A 10,571-nucleotide genomic window follows, 5' to 3' on the forward strand; every position below is an offset into this window, starting at 1 on the left:
GAATGCTGTCCAGTCTTCCAAAAACACCTCGAGAGCAGGGAATGGATGGATGAATGAATGAATGCACTTCCTGCATAGCCTCTCTCTGGGGCAGACCCTGTGCTGGGCACTGGGGCAGCAAAGACCAGGAAACAAGATTGACTCCTGCCTCTAGGAGCTTTCACCGTAATGGGGAAGGAGGGCTAAGACCCCAGTCAGTGCCCCTGAGCATAACAGTGCATGTGGCTGCACCACAGCAAGTCCCCCAGGCCAAAGGAATCAGCAGGAACGCTTCACGAAGGGGGCATGTTTTAGCCAAATCCAGGCCTAGGACTGAGGAGGTGCTGTCGAACAGCCCAGACCTTCCAGGGGCCAGAGATGTTTTACCTGGAAGGGAGACTGGGGCCTGGAGAGCAAGAATGCCTTGGGATACCAGGGGGCTTGACAACTAGCTAAGGACCTGGAACTTTCTCTGCCATCAACAGGGAGCCAAGGAGGACGTAAGGCTCAAGGTGACATGGCCCCATGTGCCACTTTTACAAGCCTGCCCTGACTCTTGATGGGGTTGGACAGGCAGGCAGACAGGCTGGGGGGAGGAGGAATGGGGGCGGGGGGGAGAGGGGAGGGGGAGGGGGGAGGTCTCTGGCAGAGGCTGGTGAATGATTGTGTAAGGGATGGAGAGGTCTGTCCTGGAGCAACAGTCATGTGGCTGTCATTAGAGAGCTGCCAGGACTCTGGTGGGAAGTGAGGGGCTGGCAGGTTCACCCGCTGAGGCAGGACCCACAGAGGAGGAGCAGGGAGAGGTGGGCGAGGGGCAGCGACCGGGACCATCCAGGGGGAGAAGGTTGGGTCCGTGGGCCTCAAATTGGTCCTCTTGCCTGGAAATTCCCTCCTGAAATGCCCAGTCACCGCCTGGGCTCCAGCTCCCCAGCCCACGTCAGACAGCTTTCTCTAGGTGGGTGGTGGGCTGCAGGGCACTCCTTTGCCTGGGTGGCCCGGAGCCCAACCACGGCCAGCGGCAGGCCCAGAAGCCCTGCACCTCCTGCTCCGGGGGGGCTCTGTGTCCACGGGCGGACCCTGTGCCTGGCCGTGCTGGGCTGCAGAACTGGAGCTCACTTGTGGATGGCGTTCTGGGCATCCAGGCCCACTGGCGTGGGAAGCTGTGCCAGGGCAGAGAGGAGAGAGAGTGGTAGCCCCAGGAGCTTGGGCATTCTGGCCGCCTGCAGAGCAGCAGGCAAGAGGCCCTGGCAGGGAGCAGGCTGGACTGTGGGTGGCAGGGAGCCCTGGCCCTCAGGCAGCTGGCTGTGGCCACAGCTGCTCATCTTGTTTTCCACTCCTCCCCGAGTCACCATCCAGCTCATCCCTTTTACCCACAGGTTCTGGCCAAGTATGTGGAGTCTGGGGGCTTGAGCGTGAGTCTCACGAGGGGGCATCGGACAGCCCTTGAGTCCAGACCCAGCCCTGCTGCAGCAAAGCACCTCGGGCAGCTGACTTAACTTCTCTGAGCCTCAGTTTCTCCACGAGGAAATGAGGATCCTAACTTGACACGACGCTCGGTCTCTAGTTGGACTCACGGAAGGGACTGTCTAGATGACACTTTGCACCTGTCTAGATGACGGTGGAGCAGGCAGTGACCCTCCAGCATGATTGTGGCGCAGGAGGGAGAGTCTCCTGACGGATTGGTGGCGAGAAATTCTAACACTGTTGGGTCACTCTCTTGATTGTTCTCTTGAAGTCCTCCTCTGGAGAAAAGCCCCAGGACCATGGAACCAGAACAAGGAGGACAGGACAGAAGTCCAGGACTTCAGCCAGCACTTGACCACCAGACTTCATGACGTTGGACAGTTGTGCTGATGGTCAGGATACCCCTCCAGCCCAGGGGGGCAGGAAGGAGGGAGTCCGAACCAGCCCTGGTTCTCTTGCCTGGCCCTTCTCTGGCTTCGCTTCTCCTTTGAACCAGATGGATACTCTGATGGCCTCCAAGGACCCTTTCAGCACTCAGCGTTCAGGACCCAGGATCCTTTGTACCCACTGGCCAGGTGTCCACCCTCTGGTGGACATGCCATGCCCCCTCTGGTCTCCAGTACTTGCTCAGTTTCCCCTAACTGGGATGCCATCTTTCTCCTCTCTGGTGGCCCAAGCCCCCGTGGCCCCCTAACACCCACCCAGCCCAGCCTTTCTGGGTCCCTTGCCCTGAGTTCTCCAAGAACATCTTGCTGAGCCCCTGCAGGCAGACCTGGAATAGCACACTCCCTCTCAGCCCTGTTCTGCTGCCAGGGGCCCAGTCCTCTCCCCTCCCTGTCCCAGGCCACGGGCTCCAGGGCAGGAGCCAGGCCTCAGCGTCCCTGTGTGCCCCCTCGCAACTCCCAAGTCAACGGGAACTCAGAAAAGAAATGAGAAGTCTTGTGGCCTGGCCCCCAATCCCTGCTCTGTTACTTCTGAGCAGATGACCTCAGCAATTCTCCCCGCCGACCCCCTCCGCGCCCTGCAACCAGCCAGCTCTGCATACCCCTCTGCAAAGTGCGGGCCGGAGCACTGGTAAGAATCTGCGCTAAGTGCTGTCCATGGATGATCTCAGTTAATCCTCATAGTCTTAAGAGGTAGAGTCTAGTGTTTACCCCCTGTTTATAGATGAGGAAATAGGACATTTGCAGAAAGAATGAGTGACTTCCTCAACATCTCAGAGCTGGTAAGAGGTAAAAGCCAGAAATGCACCCAGGTGGGCTGACAGGGGGCCCCGCTGGGCAGCACACCCTCAGGGGAGTGGAGGCTCCAGACACACTTTGCACCTGTCAAGAGCTCTCCATGGAGAAAGGAAGGGTTACTCTTGGAAGACGGGGCACCCAGAGACAAGTGGTGACTTATGGAGGCCACACTGAGTCCATGGCACAGCCAGAGTGCTGACTCCCACTTCAGGCTTTTCCCCTACCCTATCTCCAGTCTTCTTTGAGGTCACATGTGAAGACAAGCCCCTCGGCCCCAGAGCACATGAGCCCTGACCATGAGCTGCCCCCGGATTCTCAAACACTGCGTGAACCCTAAGCCAGTCACTCCACCACGGGGCCACCATTGCCATGCAAGGCAAGAGTCCCAACTCATGGGTATACGTGAGCCACCACACCCCACGTCCAAGTCACTTCTCCAACCAGACACAGGCCTGGTTGTTAAGAAATGTCTAGTGACATTACCTGGGAGCTGGGTGGGGGGCAGTGGTGGTGACGGTACAAGTGGTAAGGTTGGTGGAGGTGAGGATGGAGATGAAGACGGAGGTGAAGAGGGAAGTAAGGATGCAGGTGAGGATGGAGGAAATTGTAGAGATGATGGAGACATGGGCAGTGACCATGGTGGTGATGAGGGTAGAGCTGCTGGAGCCGGTGGCGATGGGTTTGGAGTGGTGATGAGGGTAGAAGTGGTGGATAGGATGGAGATGGTGATGGAGGAAATGATGGAAGCAATGGAGATATTGGTGGCAGCAATGGGGGTGGTGATGAGGACGCCACTGTGGCTAGTGAATCTGGAGGCAACAGTAACGTTGAGGCTAACAGCCAGGGAACTCTTTCAAGTAGCTCTTGACCCAGAACCCTCCACCAAACATAGAAGTTCCTCCAGTCACGACTTTATTTCAGTCTGAGAAGCCCCTCTGACCAGTGTCACTGATGAGCGTTTGTCTCCAGATAAGATCATGGGAAGGAAGGGGACACAGTTGCCTCCCAAGCATTAGTTAATGTGAATGAAGCATCAGACATGACCCGGCAGCTGACAGGGTAGGGGTTTCCAACTCAGTGAGAGTCTAGTGCCTGGGGTGCCAGATAATCAGGAGGTCGCCTGGGGATAGGCCCTCCTGTTCTAGGAAGGAAGCAGGGCCCTGGCCACAGTCAGGCAGGAGAGCAAAGGTTCCACTGGGTGGATGCAGAGCATCCCTGAGCCCCTGAGGCCATAAAGGTGGGGAGACAGGGCCCAGCAGAGAGTCTGCTGAGAATGACACTGGACACGTAGAAAGGGGCACACTGGGTACCAGTGCTACGTAGGCTTCTGTCCTGGAGGGAGCTGCCAGGAGTGAGATGACAAGGCTGATGGAGGTATCTGAGGCAGCGGCGTTTGGGAGTGTTGCTGGCAGCAGGGTGGAGCAATGACAGCTAGAAGATTCCAGGAGTGGTCCAAACATGCGCTCTGAGGCGGCCACTGGGAATACCAGCATCTTTGGCAAAAGGTCACAAATTCCTCCTCTTCTGTTGACATCAACACATGAATACTGCAGGCCCGCCATGACCAATGTTCTAGCTTTTCCATTACCCACAGGCTGTCTGCTCCCACACACCCACAGTCCCCCGGCATGCCCACTTCTGGCCTCTGTCAGGATGCTGGCGAGGTGCTGGCCTGGAAAAGCCTGGCTGGGGTGCAGGCCAGGCTCTCCTGCATGCCGCCCGGGCAGTGGGCCTTGCCAGGTGTCAGACTCAATTTCCTGATCCTTCTTGCTCTGAGAACCAAACATCTTGTCCCTCCACCCAATCTGGGTCTTCCCAGGCCGCGTCCTTGGCAGCAAGAAGACCCCTGGGACTGCAGTTAGACTCACCAGGAAGGGCAGGGAGGGGGCAGAGGTGGAAAGGTCATTCATCCAATTTGTTACCCACCTCTCAGCCAGGCCACTGGCCAAAGGGAAGGGAAGGCAATGCTGTGGTGGATGGAGTGGCCGGGGAGGGGCAGCTGTAGGCAAAGTGGCTGGAGACGGCAGGGGGAGAGCTACACCAGGGAGTCTGGAGATCTGGGTGTAAGCCCTTGACTCACTCCTTCCCTGCACCCCACTGGTAAACAAGGTGGGTGAATAAAAGAACTTTTGAGGTCCATCCCACCTTCCATGAGTCAGCAAAGTTCCCTCCCTCAGCCAACCCCATATCCCTTGCACAACTTTGCACTCACTGTTTTTTTTTAAAAAAAAAAAAAAACAACAAAAACGCAGGGCTTCCCTGGTGGCGCAGTGGTTGAGAGTCCGCCTGCCGATGCAGGGGACATGGGTTCGTGTCCCGGTCCGCGAAGATCCCACATGCCGCGGAGCAGCTGGGCCCGTGAGCCATGGCTGCTGAGCCTGCGTGTCCAGAGCCTGTGCTCCACAATGGGAGAGGCCACAACAGTGAGAGGCCTGCATACCGCAAAAAAACAAACAAACAAAACAGCTTTATTGCAATATAATTCACATACCATACAATTTACCCATTTAAAGTGTACAAATCAATGGTTTTTAGTATATTCACAAAGTTGTACACTCATATCCACGGTCAATTTTAGAACATTTCGTCACCCCAGAAAGAAACCCTTCAGCTATCACCCCCCAACTCCCAATCCTTCTGGGCCCTACCTCTACCCACACCAGCCCTACGCAGCTACTAATCTACTTTGTGTCTCTATAGACTTGCTTATTCTGGACATTTCAAGTAATCACTGTTTCTTTAGAGAAGCACTGGGCAAACCGGGTCTGCCTGCTTCCCCCAAACCAGCCCCTCCCTATGGCCCCATCCTGCCCCAGGCCCCGGGCTCCAGGCGGCCAGGGCTTTGGGCTACAGACTCTCTCTACCATCTCCAACCAGCTACAAGTCCTGTCTCTCTCCCTCTCAGTGACTCCTGTCCTTTCCCTCCCCTGACACCCACTCCCTCTCCCACCGTCCACTGTGACATCCTCCACTCCTCACCACCCCTTGGGACTGTTCTAAAGTGAAAATCCAATTAAGTCACCCTGAAAGCATAACACCTTCCTACAGGTCTCCGTTACCCTCAGGGTTCAGTCCAGAACTTCTGCCCCAGGCATTTTAGTCTGGATTCCCGTGAATGCAGTGCCTGAGCAGGAGTGTGCATTTGGGAGAAGACTCCAAGAGACAGGAAGGAGGAGCAGGGAAAGCATGATGCCTACCTAAGTGTTCTCTCTTCCATAGGCAGCAGGGGCTCAAATCCACCAGAACCTCCAGGATAATACAGAATGTCACCCAGATTGGTCTGTCCGAGTGACAGGAGATGGGCGTTTTCTCCTTGGTGGAGGGTTGCTGCCAGGAGAGTTAACCCCCTTTCCCACATCCCAGGCTGCATTTGCTGTCAGGCAGAGAGGGGACCCACTTGGAAGACTCTGAGACAGAGAAAGATGCTGTGGTCAAGGCCGTTGCAGGATTCCACCCAGATGCCCTTTGCCAGTTGTGCACCCACACAGTTGTGAGCTGTGAACATGGGCTGCTCATGGCTTGCAGCTGCCCCTTCTCCAGAGAACAGCCTCAGCTGTTGGGAGTTATTAGCCTGGATGATGGGCAGCCTACAGTCAATGGCCAGCTGAAATGGGGGCCTCCAGGAAAGTTAACACAGTGGTGCAGCTTATGCTCCAGAGCCTTCCCTGTGAATCAGGCCAAGAACATACTTCCCCTGAGGCCACATCCTGCTTCCCTACCTCAGGAAATCATGGCATCTAATTCTAATAACAGACTCAGGTTCTGTTTCTGGGGAACCCAGAAGGAAAATGTGGCCCATAACCAAGGAAAAAAATCAATGAATAGATAATGACAAAGATAGTCAAATTAGCTGACAAGACTTTAAAATAGCTATAATAAATGTGTTCAAGGGCTTCCCTGGTGGCGCAGTGGTTGAGATGGTTGAGAGTCCGCCTGCTGATGCAGGGGACATGGGTTCGTGCCCCGGTCTGGGAAGATCCCACAAGCTGTGGAGCGGCTGGGCCCATTAGCCATGGCCACTGAGCCTGTGCGTCCGGAGCCTGTGCTCCCCAACGGGAGAGGCCACAACAGTGAGAGACCCACGTACGGCAAAAAAAAAAAAAAAAAAAAAAAAAAAATGTGTTCAAGATTTTAAAGGAAAAATAAATGTAATGAGAAGAGAAACAGAAGATATAAAAGAGAACCAGTGTAACTTCTAGAGCTGAAAATATAATGTCCAAAATGAAAATTTCATTGGGTGAGTTTAACTGCAGATTGCAGGGGAAAAAAAGATTTAAAAAAATTTTAACAGAGACTTGGAGACCTATAGAACAACATTAATTCATCTATCACATATATAATTGGAGTACCAGAGGGTGAAGAAGTAAGGGCTGAAATTTTTACAAATTTCAAATTTGGTGAAAACCGTACACCCAAATATCCAAGAAGCTCAAAGAATCCCAAGAAGAATAACTACAAAGAAAGCCACACCAAAGGACATCATAATCAATTTGCTGAAAAACAATGATAAAGAGAAAATCTTAAAAGCAGCCAGAGGGGAAAATGACACATTATGTAGAGGAAATAAAGATAAGAGTAACTGCTGACTTCTGGTCAGAAGAAATGAGAGCTAGAGGACAATGAAATGACATCTTTAGAGTGCCAAAGGACTCAACCTAGAATCCTTTATTTGGTGAAAATAGCCTTTCAAAAATGAAGGTGAAAAGTAAAGGTATGGGGACTTCCCTGGTGGTCCAGTGGTTAAGGCTCCAAGAGAGAGAAAGAAAGAGAGAAAGAAAGAAAAAAAGAAGAAAGAAAGAAAGAAAGAAAGAAAGAAAGAAAGAAAGAAAGAAAGAAAGAAAGAAAGAAAGAAAGAAAGAAAGAAAGAAAGAAAGAAAGAAAGAAAGAAAGGAGAAAGAAAAAGGTATGTTCTACATGATGTAAATGAACTTATTTACAAAACAGAAATAGACTCACAGACATAGAAGACAAACTTAAGGTTACCAAAAGGGAGAGCAGGGTGAGGTGGAGAGATAAATTAGGAGTCTGGGATTAACAAATACACACTACTATATAAAAAATAGATAAATAACAAGGACCTACTGTATAGCACAGGGAACTATAATCAATATCTTGTAATAACCTATATTGGCAAAGAATCTAAAAAAGAATATATATATATATTATATATATACACACACACACATATATATAACTGAATCACTTTGCTATGCACCTGAAACTAACACAACATTGTAAATTAACTATACTTCAATTTTTTTAAATGATTTTTAGAAAAAGAAGAGATTAGAATGCAGAGAGCATACACAGAGACCAAGAGGTGAGAGATTTAGCAAATAAAAATACAAGACACCTGGATATAGTGAATTTCAGACAAACAATGAACATTAACACATATATTTTTAATACTTAAATTATATATACATATTTCATGCATATTAATTATACATGTACATTAGTACACACACATATACAGGCATAATTTGCTTTACTGTGCTTTGCAGATTCTGCACTTTTTGCACATTGAAGACTTATGGCAACCCTGTGTTGTCCAATTATAGTAAGCATTTTGTAGCACTAAAGTTTGTTTTTTTTTTTTTTTTAAAGAGGGCTTCCCTGGTGGCGCAGTGGTTGAGAGTCTGCCTGCCGATGTAGGGGACACGGATTCGTGCCCCGGTCCGGGAAGATCCCACATGCCGCGGAGTGGCTGGGCCCGTGAGCCATGGCTGCTGAGCCTGTGCTCCGCAACTGGAGAGGCCACAACAGTGAGAGGCCTGCGTACCGAAAAAAAAAAAAAAGGTGAGAAAATTCATTGCCAGTGTACTTTGCACTGTGAAAAAATTTTCTTAAAGTTTTTCAGGCTGAAGGAAAAAGATACTATGTGTAAACATGATCTACAAGACAATGAAGAGCATCAGAAATAACAAATATGTGGACTAATATGAAATATATTTTCTCTCGTTTTTATTTCCTTAAAAGATAATTGACTTTTCTGTATACCTGAAACTAATACAACATTGTAAATCAACTATATTTCAGGAAAAATTTGTTTGCTTTGAAAAGAAATTTAAAATTTTTTTTAAAGATAACTAACTTTTAAAGAAAAAATAATACTGTACTATGGGGTCTATAACATACATAGAAGTAAAATAAAGGACTATAATGGCACAAAGGATGGAAGTGGAAGTACAGTGCTACAGGGTCTTAATATTATTCATGAAGTGTTAAATATACCTTAAAGGTAGATTGTGACAAATTAAAAATCCGAAGTATAAACTCTAGAGCAATTACACACACACACACACACACACACACACACACACACACACACACACACACAGAGGGAGAGAGAGAGAGAATTAGCTAATAGGCAAAAGTTATCAAAATGGAAGGCAAAAACCTCAGTCCAAAGGAAGGAAGGGAAAGAGGCAAAAATGAACAGAGCTGTGGGAACAAATAGAAAACAAATAGCGGGACTTCCCTGGTGGCGCAGTGGTCAAGAATCCACCTGTCAATGCAGAGGATACGGGTTCGAGCCCTGGTCCGGGAAGATCCCACATGCTGTGGAGCAACTAAGGCCGTGCACCACAACTACTGAACCCATTCTCTAGAGCCTGTGAGCCACAACTACTGAGCCTGCACGCCATAACTACTGAAGCCCGCGCACCTAGAGCCCACGCTCTGCAACAAGAGGAGCCACAGCAGTGAGAGGCCTGCACACCTCAAAGAAGAGTAGCCCCCACTCGCCACAACTAGAGAAAGCCCGTGTGCAGCAACGGAGACCCAACGCAGCCAAAAAATTTATTTTTATTTTTATTTTTTATTTTTTTTTAACATCTTTATTGGAGTATAATTGTTTTACAATAGTGTGTTAGTTTTTCCTTTACAACAAACTGAATCAGTTATACATATACATATGTTCCCATATCTCTTCCCTCTTGCATTCCTAGCCGGGCAGACTGGTGATGATATTTCTCTCCCAAAGCCAGTCAGTAAAGACTGGAGAAAATGACTCCTTTTATCAATTGTGAAGACAAAAATGCAAGACTTCAAGGAACACAAAAAAATCAAGGAAACATGACACCACCAAAAGAACACAGTAATTTTTCAGCAACTAACCCCCTCAAATACGAAGATTTACAAATTGCCTGACAAATAATTCAAAATCATCATTTTAAGGAAGCTCAGTGAGCTACAAGAGAACATGGCTTTCTCAATGTGATATGAGGCGTTTATGAAAAGCCCACTGCTAACGTCATACATAATGGTGAAAACTGAAAGCCTTCCTGCTAAGACCAGGAATAAGACAACGATATCAGGGCATTTAGGCAAGAAAGAGAAATAAAAGCACCCAGGTTGGAAAAGATGAAGTATAACTATCTCTATGTGTAGATGACAGGATCTTGTTCACAGAAAATCCTAAGGAATACATACACACACACATGCACATGCACATACACACACACACACACACACACCTGTTAGAACTAATAAATAAATTCAGTAAGGTTGCAGAATACAAGTGAAATATACAAAAATAAATTGAATTTACATACATTAGAAATGAACAATTCTAAAGTGAAAGTAATAAAACAATTCCTCTCACCATATGCAGAAATTATCTCAAAGGATCAAAGACCTAAATGTAAGAGCTAAAGCTATGAAACTCTTAGAGGAAAATATAGCAAATCTTTGTGACCTTGGACAAAGCAATGGTTTCTTAGATAAGATGTGAAAAGCACAAGCAACAAGAGAAAAAAATAAGTAAATTGGATTTCAGCAAAATTTTAAGCATTTCTATTTCTTTTTTCTTTTTTTTAAACAATTATCAAAATTGGTCATATATATATATATATTTGACATCTTTATTGGAGTATAATTGCTTTA

Source organism: Kogia breviceps, chromosome 14 (genome assembly GCF_026419965.1).
Source record: "Kogia breviceps isolate mKogBre1 chromosome 14, mKogBre1 haplotype 1, whole genome shotgun sequence".
NCBI lineage: Eukaryota > Metazoa > Chordata > Mammalia > Artiodactyla > Physeteridae > Kogia > Kogia breviceps.